We start from the raw sequence: 15,210 nt of genomic DNA on the forward strand, positions 1-15,210 counted from the left end.
CTCAGAGACTATAAAAGCTAGAGCAACCAAATTTGGTATCCACACTCCTAATATATCGGACCGAGACGAGTTTGTTTCAAAATTTCGCCACACCCCCTTCCGCCCCCGCAAAGGACGAAAATCTGGGATATTCAAAAATCTCAGAGACTATTAAGGCTAGAGTAACCAAATCTAGTATCCGCACTCCTGTTAGATCTTACTATAAAACGTGTATCTTAAAATTTCGCCCCCCCCCCTTCCGCCCACACAAAGGACGAAAATCTGTTGCATCCACAATATTGCACATTCGAGAAAACTAAAAACGCAGAATCATAGATAATGACCATATCTATCAGATTGCTGAATCTGGATCAGATCAGATCATTTTTATAGCCAATAGGAACAAATCAATTTGCAGTGGCTACGCAGCGCCCGACGTCACGCTCAGACTGATTTTCTGTCTCTCTCGCACGCACTCTTTGTCGTGTCGTTCAATATTAGCGGCGTCTGCCGGAGGAGAGCCATACTGACTAAGTATCGGGTATTACTGTAGAGTTGCGGTGTCCGCAGCAACTCACAGCGTTCCCCCTCGTTTTTTCTATTCTCTTTCTCCCGACTGTTATCTATGTTTCCTTTCCACCTCCTGAGCGAAAGGGAACAGCACAAATTCTTTCCCCTGCTTCTGCAGGGTACGCGAAAGCAAAGAGAAGGCCAAACGGCCAATCTCCGACGGTGCTAGATTAACACTTTCTCTCCGCCGATCTGCTCGCGACCAAGGGACGGGCCCTCCTTATCTGCCGCGTCACGCTCGACTACTAAAGTGCCGACGCCAACGCCTCGGGAAGATAGCCGCTTGGGGGACCGAGCGTTCCTCAAATGTCTTCTCCCTCTGCTTCCACGATCGCTTCTCCGATGGCTGAGCGCTTTCCAGACAGTCCCAAAGGTTTAAACGCCACTTTGTTAGGCTTGCGGCTGCTGTTGTTTGCTGGCTGGCTTCCTTGGACGATCGAATCCGCACTGATTAACTCGATATACTAAGCGCCAAGACTACAAATGGGAGAACTCTTTATTCTCCTTTAGCCCTTCTCTTCCCGCAGCACTCACCCCAACCGGACTCAGCGCTATACGGCTTCTGACGACTGAAGAGCCCACTCGCCTTCAACCAAGAATCTCGCAGTCGAATCTTGGATTTAGATATTTAGATTCCCTAGAGTTTTTCTCTTCACTAAATTCTTGGTTTTTCCTTTCCGTCGGACCGATACGCAACCGACTCAATTGACTTTCACGAGGGAATAGCCGATAGGGACGCCAACGTTCTGGCGGCAAATCCTCTAACAGGTCCCAGGATGCATTTTCAACAGAGATAGCCTGACGTTTTGACCTGTTACCGTCTTTTTGGTTTTCCCTTGACCTGTCGTTCGCCTGCCACTCTGAGCACTAGATGGCGCCACAAAAAAACTCAGCATTTCCTGCTACAAGCGCTACAAAAGCACCCCCGAAAGATCAGGCTTGGGGGTCACACTCCCAAGAATGATAACAGGACAGCTTGAATCAGTTGGTTTACTGACGAAGATCTTTCGCGTGAAACCGTCCTACGTAACGATCCTGCAAATCCCCTAACTCATAGTAGGCCTGCCCTATCTTCTTTTTGACCCTGGGCTTCAGAAAGGCCGGACCCAACTTCGCGCTGTACCCTGACTGAAAATTGCTCTGCCTGAAATTTCTTCGGAACACCTCCTGGCCGACATTGTAGGATATGTCTCTCGACCGTAAGTTATACTGCCGTTCATTCTTATCGTTCTGTTTTTTCATGACTTCTAGAGCCTTGCTTCGAACCAAGTCTAATGAATCCTCCCGCGAGAAAACTGCTGACCTGTCGTCCATCACCCGCAATGCTCTCAGAAGCTTGTATGTTGCCCCGGACGTGATGAAATGCTGTCCGAACACCATATAATAAGGAGTTGCATTCAGACTTGCATGCACCGCCGAACGCAATGCGCAGCAAATGCTGCTGAGGTTCTCGTCCCAGTCGGATTGTTGCAATCGCCGAGCGATTTACGCGTTCGGAAGCATTAGCTTGGGGTGCGTACAGGGCCGTGAGAATGTGCGAAACTTTATATTCCCGGAGTAGCTTTTGGAATGCCTCAGACTTAAATTGTGTGCCATTGTCGGATACTATTGTCTCCGGAACCCCGAAAGCATGAAAAAGATCTTGCTGCATGTATTTGACTACCACGTCCGCGGTCAACTTCTTCACTGCCTTAAGAAACACATATTTAGAATAGTGATCGAGGACGATAAAGATGCCTATATGTCCACTTCTTGAACGGGGATATGGCCCCAGGAAATCTACATATAATTTCTGGAAGAAACGTTGTGACTCGGGCGCAATTCCAATCTTCGGTCTCTGGATTGTATTGGGGCCTTGGTAGTCTTGCAGACATCACAAGCCTGGATATACTTCTTCACATCGGCAACCAAACCAGGCCAGTAATAATACCGCCGTATCCTTTCTAGGGTTTTGTGAATGCCTCCATGGGAAGCCAGTGGATTGTCGTGCGCGTTACGCAAAACGTCAACCACTAACTCTTGAGGAATCCAGAGTTTCCAAATCATGTAGCACCTCTCCTGTTGCGTGATCTGACCTACGATACAACAAGTTATCTACAATTTTGAGATCTGGCAACTTATCAATATTGCCCCTAACCCTTTCTCCGATCTCCACGTAATCTTCTGCCTTGAATTCTGGCGATTCCAAATCCACCAACAACCCATTGCTCGCGTCTAGAGTCGCCACTTCCTCCTCATTTACGCGAGAAAGAGCATCCGGAACCACATTAAGCCTGCCGCTACGATGCTCGATTTTAAACGAGAAACTCTGCAGCTTTAATGCCCATCGGGCTAGACGTGAGTGTAAGTCAGTTTGTGACATGAGCCACTTTAAAAAGGCGTGATCAGTGATTACAGTAAATTCATGCCCCTCGATGTAAGCTCTGAACCTATTTATGCAAACTATTGCGGCCAGACATTCTTGTTCGGTGACCGAATAGTTCTTTTGGGCTTTGTTGAGTTTTTTCGATACAAACGCAATCGGATATTCGTCCCCCTCCGGCGTCTTCTGCACCAGCACTCCCCAACGCTTGTCATGCTAGCGTCACAGTGAACATAGAATGGTTTGCTAAAATCAGGACTACGCAAAACTGGTGCTGAGCAAAGCATCTCCTTCAACTTTTCAAAAGCCTCCTGACCCTCTGGAGTCATTGAAAATTTCTGTCTGGGTTTGAGCAAGTTCGTGAGAGGCGCGGCTACCGATGCGAAGTTGCTTATAAACTTCCTGTACCAGCCTACCATACCTAGGAAGCGACGCAGAGACTTTAGGGATTTTGGCAAAGGAAAATCGGACATAGCCGAAATCTTATCCGGATCTGTACGAATCACCCCTTCGCCTACTATATGCCCCAAATACCGCTCTGACTTCATGCAAAACTTGCTTTTCTCCACATTCAGCGTTAACCCTGCCGCTTTTATGTAACTTGCCACTTCACTCAACACCCTCCGATGTGACTCAAAACTGTCCGACACAATCAAAAGGTCGTCCAGGTACACAAAAACTTCATTTCTTAAACTGGCCGGAATTACCTTGTCCATCAGCCTTGTCATGGTCTGCGAAGCATTAGTGAGGCCAAAAGGCATTACCTTATACTGGTAGAGAGGTTTCCCCGGAACCGTGAACGCTGTTTTATCGCGTGAGCTCGGCTCTAAGGGAATTTGCCAATAGGCATCCTTAAGATCCAGGCTCGACAGAAACAACGCCTTAGGAAGACGTCCTAGAATCCCATCAATTTGTGGTAACGGATACGCGTCTTTTTTGGTCACCGCGTTAACTTTCCTACTATCTAAACATAGCCTCACCTTTCCTGGCTTCTGCACCAATACTACTGGTGATGACCACGCACTATCGGATTCCTCTATCACCCCTAAGCTGAGCATCCGATCTATCTCCGCATATAACAATTTCTCTACCGCAGGAGATACAGGGAAGTGTCTCTGCTTCACGGCTTTTGCATCACCTACATCAATTGAATGCGAAAGCAGAGCCGTCTTTCCTAGACCGGAAACGGAAAACGAAGGAAATAAATTGATGGTCGCTTGCAACTGGTCCATTTCCGCTCGGCTGAGGTTCTGCGGTTCATGAACTATCTCTGCCAGCGACATGCTGGGTGGTAATAAATCGAAACTTGACCAAAAATCGATCCCTAAATACAAGTCCTGGCTGAGCGTTGGAATAATGTGCAGCTCAAGGTCCTTCACTGCACCCTTATACTGCACCGGTATCCGCAGTCGTCCCACTACCTCTTGCCTCCGTCCATCCGCAGTGGAAGCATTTACAACTCCTCTCTTAAAAGGAATTCGGCTTTGGATTACGCGTTCTGCTAACTTTCCGCCAATAACACTCATAGCTGCTCCGGTGTCCAATAGACCAAGGACCGTTTGATCCAACAGGCGAACTTCCGCATATGGACGCTTGTCCTTCTGCTTGTAACGAATGCAATTAATCGCTTTCGCCGCCTGCCGGAACGCTCTCATCCTTCTTGCACTCCTTGTGAGGGACTTATTACTGGGTTGGTCGTTGGTGAAAAGCGAATGGGATCTGGCATGGACTAGTTGTGGCCAGACTAAAGCTTGGTGTATGTCGGATTCTGATTTCTCAGACGGAAGCTGGGCGGTAGTTTTAAGTATCCCTACTGGGATTTCGCCTCTGCACTCGACTGCTTGCGCTGAACACTGACCGGCTGGCGAGGCTGGGTGTTCACTTTGCCGTTTTTTTGGCATTTGCTACACGACGGCTTATATTTATTAGGTGCTCCGCACCCAAAGCAAAAAATTTTCCTTTTGCTATCGCAATCGTGGTAGCGATGCCCCTCCTTTCGGCAGTTCCAGCAAATCAGTGCCATGGCTGCCACCTCGTCCTCTTCTTCTACATCCGAGAATTCGGAGGCCTCCTCTAATTGGGCTTCCTCTACCAATTCCGCAACCTGTTTCCGGAAAGGAATCAATTTCTGGTACCCATGACTCCGCCCAATGTCGTCGAGAAAACCCTCCCTTCTACGACAGACTTCTCTCAAACGTTCTACGGAGTCGATTTGGGCATTCAGGAGCTCATGTCTAATTTCAGGTCGCAAATTGCGCCGTAAAGTTTCCACAATCGCTTTCTCTGACATGGGAGTTTCAAATCATCCATCAGCTGTACCAGGGCGTCGTGGAAGGAATCGAAATTTTCTTTTTCTTTTTGCTTCCTGTCCCTTATCGCTTCTCTGATATCCACATCGGTTCGAGAATCCCTAAACTGCTTTCTTAGGGCTTGGCATAACCGGTCCCATCTCATCGATCCGGAAGTCTTGTGGTAACGCCAATAAAAATCTCTGGCCTTTCCGTCAAAAAGCAGACTGGCGTTACTGCACAGAACTGGAAAATTTCCCTCGAGAGTCTGATGCGTCAAAGCCTCTACCCTATAGAGAAAATTATCAATGCTCAATCCTTCTTGGGTCCCATTGAAACGTAATTTCCAACTATTGAGGATATGGGCGACTTTGTCCGGTCGCTGACTCAGATCTGAGACTGCACTGCTTGGACGGTCGTAGCTCGGAAACTGTGCTGAATACTGACTATTCAGTCCCTGTCGGAATGTTTCCTCCACTTCTCTGTCCCTATTTTGTTGGACGGGTTATCCGCTTCCCCACGTCTATTCCCTTGAGGAATGCTATTGCCAGTCTCTTGGAAATGTGCTGCTATGCTGGACTGAATGATTTGAGCCATTTTGTCCGTGAGCTGGGCTACCACCTCGTTTTGCATCGTGCTGATGGCCTGTGTAACCATGCTACTAACTCTTTCAGCGGTTATGGCTGCTCGTTTTGCTTGGCCTGGGACCTGGTATTATGAGGAGTACTTCTATCGACGCATAGCGTCTTGCATGTGGGACAGGTAGTATGGGTCTTGACATACAAGTTTTGTGAAACTCGTGGCTGCACTTTGTTTTCAATGTAGGAGCCGAAGCCAAAGTTTTCCCACACAACTGGCATTTTGGCGCCGGAGCCGGTTCAGGCTCGTTATCGGGGTTCTCCATTGTACAAAAAAATAAATCAAACTTAATTCCTAACTGTCCTGACAAAAATATATCCCACAAAAACTACACGACAAAACCTAAACACTTACTTATCAAACGCAGACAAAACCAAAGTTAAAAATGTATTAATAGTAAAACTAAATTAAGTATTCTAGTTAAAAGTCAGATAACTTATGCTAGCAAACCTAAGATGACCTAAAAATTCAAAAATAATAAGTAATTGTACGTAAACTCAAATTGCAAAGAGAACTGATTCCTCGTGTTATAATTCATAGCTTCCTACGTTGCCAACTTAGGGTCAGTGGCCCAGCAACCGCCACAGCTGTTCTCAAGTCTCGCTTCCCTTGTACAGCGAGAGAGCTAGCAAATCAACAGCCCTACCAAATAACACACATGGAATGTAAACCACAAGAATAGAACGCAAAGAATATGATACGATAAAATAAAGTCATAAAAATTTTTGCCTTACGCATAGCTAATCCCCATGCGAAACGGACCCTATGCTAATTGAGACCCCAATTCCTAAGCACAAAAGAAAATGAAAAGAATGTGTACGCGCGCAGACGCCTTGCACTTGTCGCTGTCTAATCAAAACCAACAACAACTGCATGCGCGAGCCGTGGCCAGCTGCTGCTGTGATTCGCGCCGCTGTCGTCCAAAAATCTCGGCTCGGGACTCTATACTTGAAATGAGCATGCTGCTTCTGATTTCACTCGTGGCCAACGGAATTCTATAATCAAGATTAATCCGAGTATGTCCAACGCGCTAAAACTCATCAGCAGCAATGGCTAAGCCTTCCGCACAGTCCTTCAGCCGTGGGCAGGGTTCCGTAAGTAAACGAGATTCCCTCTGCAGTCCTATGCGCCCAAAAGACCATGTTTAAGACTCCTGCCTCAGAAAAAGTAGGGTATTATTAAGATCGATGCACTTTTCGAAACGCTCCTCAGACGTGGCCAGAAGACGCTCCAGAAGTCAAAACTTCTACTTCCGTTTTCCGAATCGTCTGACGGACCCTCTACTTGGTGTTGAGAAAAGAAGATATTCTTGAGCAATGACCACTTCCAGAGAAACAATTTTGGTCAATGCCGTCTATGCTGAATCGGGAAGTTTTAAAAACAACAAAAAGGATGTCACAGTGTTGATGGTGTCACACCTGAATAGGTGTGGCCCCACGTTGGGCGCCAATTTTTAGTTATAATACTATATCTATGATTCATAAATGTAACGTGTCACCTATGCACGTCTGTGTATATAAATCCTGCCAGGCTAGCTGTTATTCAGCGAAGGGAAGCACCACGCTTTGGGTTTCCGCCCTCTGCTCGTCGGCTATTGGAGTGATGTTCTTGCCCCCCTCCTGCTGGTGGTCTATACGCATTATACCGCGAATGAAGTAGCGTGTCACGACGAAAATGCTTAACCGGGAGACACTGTTTATCCCTGAATAGAATGGTGGATGTGTGCTGGAAAGGTATCTCAACTCCGCCTCTGGTGTTGTCGAGGTCGTGTCGCGCACCCTACCATGGCCATTCCAAACCGTTCGATTTAATGACGGAATGGCCCCTTTGTCCGGGGCGTCCTACATGGGGAATTTGCCAGCGAAAGCAAAGCGCTAGATTAATACATTATAAAGTTTATTCACTTACTGGCTAAAACAATAACATTACCCGCAAATACCATAATATAATCACCCACATTAAAAGAATAGCTAAATGAAATATATGTATAAAATTCCTACAAATACTTGGCTATGTGTCATACAAACGATACACTAAACAAGTCCGAAATGGACAAACTAACTTGCTTGCTGACTCCGTAATGTTACGAAACCAATTCGAGTGGGCACTTCTCCCTCTCACTCACCGACCGGCCCTAGTTCCCTTGTTTCAAGTTGTAATTTATCAATAACAGAATTTAAGTCCACTCATACCTTTTCTCCAGTTTATGGCTCCATCGGCGAAAGCGCTTTCCTCGATGAATACCTAAAGCTGCTGTGGCGGAAGAACACTTAAATGGGCACAAGGTTGTGGGAAATCATATTTGCAGATCGGCGAGAGTCACGAGAAGCCACTACCGGAATCAAATCTAACTCTCTCCTAATTAACTCCGCACAGAAATCATAATTAATTACACATTTACAAACACGAATACAATTACTCCGTCAATCCGTTGCTTCCTCTTTTTATACCCGATACTCAAAATGAGTATTGGGGTATATTAGATTTGTGGTAAAAGTGGATGTGTGTAACGTCCAGAAGGAATCGTTTCCGACCCCATAAAGTATATATATTCTTGACCAGCATCAATAGCCGAGTCGATTGGGCCCTGTCTGTCTGTCTGTCTGTCCGTCTGTCCGTCTGTCCGTCCGTCTGTCCGTCCCCTTCAGCGCCTAGTGCTCAAAGACTATAAGAGCTAGAGCAACGATGTTTGGGACCCAGACTTCTGTGATATGTCACTGCTACAAAAATATTTCAAAATTTTGCCCCGCCCACTTCCTCCCCCACAAAGGGCGAAAATCTGTGGCATCCACAATTTCGACGATATGAGAAAACTAAAAACGCAGAATCGTAGAAGATGACTATATCTTCTAGAGAGCAAAATCTGAACCAGATCGTATAATTATTATAGCCAGCATCAAGAAAACAATTTAATTTTTTCTCGCCCTGTCTCTCTCTAACACACACGTAGCATAGGCGGCCTTGCTTAGAGTAAAACATTAGCGCCTAGATCTCAGAGACTACAAAAGCTAGAGCAACCAAATTTGGTATCCACACTCCTAATATATCGGACCGAGACGAGTTTGTTTCAAAATTTCGCCACACCCCCTTCCGCCCCCGCAAAGGACGAAAATCTGGGGATATTCAAAAATCTCAGAGACTATTAAGGCTAGAGTAACCAAATTTGGTATCCGCACTTCTGTTAGATCTCACTATAAAACGTGTATCTCAAAATTTCGCCCCACCCCCTTCCGCCCACACAAAGGACGAAAATCTGTTGCATCCACAATATTGCACATTCGAGAAAACAAAAAACGCAGAATCATAGATAATGACCATATCTATCAGATTGCTGAATCTGGATCAGATCGGATAATTTTTGTAGCCAAAAGCAAGAAATCAATTTGCAGTGGCTTCGCAGCGCCCGACGTCACGCTCAGACTGATTTTCTGTCTCTCTCGCACGCACTCTTTGTCGTGTCGTTCAATATTAGCGGCGTCTGCCGGAGGAGAGCCATACTGACTAAGTATCGGGTATTACTGTAGAGTTGCGGTGTCCGCAGCCACTCACAGCGTTCCCCTCGTTTTTTCTATTCTCTTTCTCCCGACTGTTATCTATGTTTCCTTTCCACCTCCTGAGCGAAAGGGAACAGCACAAATTCTTTTCCCCTGCTTCTGCAGGTGAAAGGTACGCGAAAGCAAAGAAAAGGCCAAACGGCCAATCTCCGACGGTGCTAGATCGACACTTTCTCTCCGCCGATCTGCTCGCGACCAAGGGACGGGCCCTCCTTATCTGCCGCGTCGCGCTCGACTACTAAAGTGCCGACGCCAACGCCTCGGGAAGCTAGCCGCTTGGGGGGACCAAGCGCTCCTCAAATGTCTTCTCCCTCTGCTTCCACGCTCGCTTCTCCGATGGCTGAGCGCTTTCCTGACAATCCCAAAGGTTTAAACGCCACTTTGTTAGGCTTGCGGCTGCTGTTGTTTGCTGGCTGGCTTCCTTGGACGATCGAATCCGCACTGCTTAACTCGATTTACTAAGCGCCAAGACTACAAATGGGACAACTCTTTATTCTCCTTTAGCCCTTCTCTTCTCTTCCCGCAGCACTTACCCCAACCGGACTCAGCGCTATACGGCTTCTGACGACTGAATAGCCCACTCGCCTTCAACCATGAATCTCGCAGTCGAATCTTGGATTTAGATATTTAGATTCCCTAGAGTTTTTCTCTTCACTAAATTCTTGGTTTTTCCTTTTCGTCGGACCGATACGCAACCGACTCAATGGACTTTCACTAGGGAATAGCCGATAGGGACGCCAACGTTCTGGCGGTAAATCGTCTAACAGGTCCCTGGATGCATTTTCAACAGAGATAGCCTGACGTTTTGACCTGTTACCGTCTTTTTGGTTTTCCCTTGACCTGTCGTTCGCCTGCCACTCTGAGCACTAGATGGCGCCACAAAAACTCAGCATTCCCTGCTACAAGCGCTACACCCCGTAGATGTTGTGCCGCTGCTGGCGAGGCTGTGCCGCAATCTGCTGCTGGCGGCGATTGCGTCCTCCACTGCTGCGGTAGCCAAACTCCCTATCATCGTAGCCGCCGCCGACGCCCCGCCCCATGATGCGCAGCTCCGGATCGGAATGGGCATGCCCCATGGAGGGACCGAACCCGGAGTCATTGCCCGATCGCTGTGTCATCTTCATGGATCGCCGGAACGAGGGTGGCGGCTGGGAGCGGGCATACCGCTGTCCCCTCACCGACCGCTACCTGGAGCGGGCATTCCTCGGCCGCTTGGCCGTCCGCGTGCACACATAGCAGCAGATGCGCCAGTAGAGAAAACTATGAAAGAGAGAAGTGGTGTGGAGTGGAGTCATTAGCGGCGGAGTCACGCAGCTGTGGAAATGTCGGCGCGCAGAGGCTCACCGGAATGACGTGGCCCTCACATCCCCAATGTTGGACAGGCATCAGCGGGATGCCGACGATGGCATAGAAATCGTTGTCACCTTGCCCCAGTCGGATTTTAAGGTCTTTTAAGGCTTTATTTAGCTGTCACAAAGTTGAAAAGAGTAAACGTGTACATTTCCAAGTGCTGGAAACAAAAGTTTCACACCATATTTTGGGTGGCATCATTTTTACGCGCTAAAAAGTGAATTTTGAGTTTTGTGCTGTAAAATGGACACATCGAACAACGTACGCCTGCAACTTCAGCAGCAGCAGGCACGCAAATCGAATCAAAACATTCAGGTCTATGTGCGCGTTAGGTGAGTGCCCCATCTACGGGTAGTAGATCGCCCAATAAGTACGATTTCACGCAAGCGATGCATACGCTCCGCAGAGGTTGTGGATGTGCTCAATCCACGCGAGATCCTCACACGCCACACCCTCGACTCGAAGTTGACGAAGAAGTTTACGTTTGATCGGAGCTTCGGCCCCGAGTCCAAGCAATGCGATGTCTATGCGGTGGTGGTGTCGCCCCTGATCGAAGAGGTGCTAAGCGGCTACAATTGCACGGTGTTCGCGTACGGACAGACGGGTACTGAACAGAACAGAACAGATATAAGGTTAAAACTGGCACAGGGAGAGCTTTTGGTCGTGGCTCACCCAATTCCTGGCTCAGATGCTGCTTGGAGATTGCTGCTCCAGATTGTCCTGCATGCGATCCTTGAACTGATCGCAGGCACTGCGTATCTTTTCATCGGTGTCCCTTCGCCGTTCGATGGTGCCATGAAGCTGCTCCGTTTCATTGGTGGCCAAATCTGCCACGGTCAGGATTTTGTGCGCCTGCGTCGTGAGCGTCTCCTCCGTTTTCATGTGCGAGGCCACCAGCTGTTTCTTCTCCTTGTAGTAGACTCCCCTTGGTGTCGGTTAGGTGCTGCTCCGTTTTCTTCAGCTCCTGGGTCTTCTCCACGAGACTCAGGCTCACCTCGTTGAAGGTCTTCTCCTTCGACTGCAGCTCATCTTTGAGGGCCTTCAGCAGCAACATCTTCTCGTTGAGCTCTCGATTCTGCGAGTCCATTTTCATGGTCATCTCCCCGTAGGTCTCCTCCGCCAGATAGATGCCATTCTTGTCTCGCGCTGCGAGGAGATCTCGCTTCAGTTTGTCAATCTCCTCGGTGTACTCCTTGAGGACCGTTTTCTTGGTTAGCTTCTGATTGACTTCTGGCTTATTCTGAATATTCTTCGCCCGATGCGCGTACTCCAGCGTGCTGAGTGTCTCGTCAATGTCCTTGTGCCCTGGCGAGGCATTGTGGCATTGATCGAGGTCTTTGTCCGGCCGCCCAGCGACTCCTGCAGCAGGCGCGTCAGCTTCGATTCGCGGTACGGGACATGGGGGGCCCGATCCACCAGAGCGGTAATCACACGGCCCAGCGTCAGGAGGCTCTGGGTGATTTTGACCGTCTCGCGCACGCGGAACCCCTTCTCGTTGCCCGCCTTGGAGACGTTCTCGCTGCCCGCCAGATCCACCAGATTGAGTTTTCCGATCTTCAGCATATCCTCGCCATCGATGCCGTTCTCACGAATGTGCACCACTATGGAGAAGACGGTGTGGCTGCGCGAGGACTGCGCGTTCATCAGGGTGGTCGCGTCCTTGCTCTGGACAGTGATCTCCTCGAGGCCCTGGATGATCACCGAACCCTTCTTTGTGCTGTCGTCGAAGATGCGTATCTTTGTGGAGTCATCGGTGGAGAGGAGGTCGCACAGCTCCTCGTTGTACAGCTCCACGTAGGAGATGCGCATCGTAAACTCAACTTCGATCATGCGGAGTTCGTCGAAAAGGTGACTCAAGGCACGCGGTATGATGCCCACATCAGAGTCCTACAAAAGGGCCAAAGACAAAAGACAGGTAGAGCAGCAATTAACGTTTGAACCGCCTCCCTCGTCCGATTCTAGGAATTAGAAAACTGGTTCCCCTCTACTCACATCTTCCCAAGAGGACTTCAACTCCGCGGTCTCATTCCCCACCATCGTGTGCGTCTTGCCAGTACCCGTCTGTCCGTACGCGAACACCGTGCAATTGTAGCCGCTTAGCACCTCTTCGATCAGGGGCGACACCACCACCGCATAGACATCGCATTGCTTGGACTCGGGGCCGAAGCTCCGATCAAACGTAAACTTCTTCGTCAACTTCGAGTCGAGGGTGTGGCGTCTGAGGATCTCGCGTGGATTGAGCACATCCACAACCTCTGCGGAGCGTATGCATCGCTTGCGTGCATTCAGCGGCCTGCAGGGATGGAAATCGTACTTATTGGGCGATCTACTACCCGTAGATGGGGCACTCACCTAACGCGCACATAGACCTGAATGTTTTGATTCGATTTGCGTGCCTGCTGCTGCTGAAGTTGCAGGCGTACGTTGTTCGATGTGTCCATTTTACAGCACAAAACTCAAAATTCACTTTTTAGCGCGTAAAAATGATGCCACCCAAAATATGGTGTGAAACTTTTGTTTCCAGCACTTGGAAATGTACACGTTTACTCTTTTCAACTTTGTGACAGCTAAATAAAGCCTTAAAAGACCTTAAAATCCGACTGGGGCAAGGTGACAACGATTTCTATGCCATCGTCGGCATCCCGCTGATGCCTGTCCAACATTGGGGATGTGATGGCCACGTCATTCCGGTGAGCCTCTGCGCGCTGACATTTCCACAGCTGCGTGACTCCGCCGCTAATGACTCCACTCCACACCACTTCTCTCTTTCATAGTTTTCTCTACTGGCGCATCTGCTGCTATGTGTGCACGCGGACGGCCAAGCGGCCGAGGAATGCCCGCTCCAGGTAGCGGTCGGTGAGGGGACAGCGGTATGCCCGCTCCCAGCCGCCACCCTCGTTCCGGCGATCCATGAAGATGACACAGCGATCGGGCAATGACTCCGGGTTCGGTCCCTCCATGGGGCATGCCCATTCCGATCCGGAGCTGCGCATCATGGGGCGGGGCGTCGGCGGCGGCTACGATGATAGGGAGTTTGGCTACCGCAGCAGTGGAGGACGCAATCGCCGCCAGCAGCAGATTGCGGCACAGCCTCGCCAGCAGCGGCACAACATCTACGGGGTGTAGCGCTTGTAGCAGGGAATGCTGAGTTTTTGTGGCGCCATCTAGTGCTCAGAGTGGCAGGCGAACGACAGGTCAAGGGAAAACCAAAAAGACGGTAACAGGTCAAAACGTCAGGCTATCTCTGTTGAAAATGCATCCAGGGACCTGTTAGACGATTTACCGCCAGAACGTTGGCGTCCCTATCGGCTATTCCCTCGTGAAAGTCCATTGCGTCGGTTGCGTATCGGTCCGACGAAAAGGAAAAACCAAGAATTTAGTGAAGAGAAAAACTCTAGGGAATCTAAATATCTAAATCCAAGATTCGACTGCGAGATTCTTGGTTGAAGGCGAGTGGGCTATTCAGTCGGCAGAAGCCGTATAGCGCTGAGTCCGGTTGGGGTAAGTGCTGCGGGAAGAGAAGAGAATTTGTAGTCTTGGCGCTTAGTAAATCGAGTTAAGCAGTGCGGATTCGATCGTCCAAGGAAGCCAGCCAGCAAACAACAGCAGCCGCAAGCCTAACAAAGTGGCGTTTAAACCTTTGGGATTGTCAGGAAAGCGCTCAGCCATCGGAGAAGCGAGCGTGGAAGCAGAGGGAGAAGACATTTGAGGAGCGCTTGGTCCCCCCAAGCGGCTAGCTTCCCGAGGCGTTGGCGTCGGCACTTTAGTAGTCGAGCGCGACGCGGCAGATAAGGAGGGCCCGTCCCTTGGTCGCGAGCAGATCGGCGGAGAGAAAGTGTCGATCTAGCACCGTCGGAGATTGGCCGTTTGGCCTTTTCTTTGCTTTCGCGTACCTTTCACCTGCAGAAGCAGGGGAAAAGAATTTGTGCTGTTCCCTTTCGCTCAGGAGGTGGAAAGGAAACATAGATAACAGTCGGGAGAAAGAGAATAGAAAACACGAGGGGGAACGTTGTGAGTTGCTGCGGACACCGCAACTCTACAGTAATACCCGATACTTAGTCAGTATGGCTCTCCTCCGGCAGACGCCGCTAATATTGAACGACACGACAAAGAGTGCGTGCGAGAGAGACAGAAAATCAGTCTGAGCGTGACGTCGGGCGCTGCGTAGCCACTGCAAATTGATTTGTTCCTATTGGCTATAAAAATGATCTGATCTGATCCAGATTCAGCAATCTGATAGATATGGTCATTATCTATGATTCTGCGTTTTTAGTTTTCTCGAATGTGCAATATTGTGGATGCAACAGATTTTCGTCCTTTGTGTGGGCGGAAGGGGGTGGGGCGAAATTTTAAGATACACGTTTTATAGTAAGATCTAACAGGAGTGCGGATACTAGATTTGGTTACTCTAGCCTTAATAGTCTCTGAGATTTTTGAATATCCCCAGATTTTCGTCCTTTGCGGGGGC

The 15,210-nt window shown here is 49.0% G+C and overlaps 2 pseudogenes; one reads left to right on the forward strand and one right to left on the reverse strand.

Annotated features, from left to right (window-relative positions):
• The first annotated feature begins 10,960 nt into the window (after positions 1–10,960).
• Positions 10,961–11,360, forward strand: LOC117189276 (annotated as a pseudogene).
• On the reverse strand, positions 11,259–13,289 carry LOC117189269 (annotated as a pseudogene).
• Between the last annotated feature and the right edge of the window lie 1,921 nt (positions 13,290–15,210).

The sequence above is a fragment of the Drosophila miranda genome, assembly GCF_003369915.1.
Source record: "Drosophila miranda strain MSH22 chromosome Y unlocalized genomic scaffold, D.miranda_PacBio2.1 Contig_Y11_pilon, whole genome shotgun sequence".
Lineage (NCBI taxonomy): Eukaryota > Metazoa > Arthropoda > Insecta > Diptera > Drosophilidae > Drosophila > Drosophila miranda.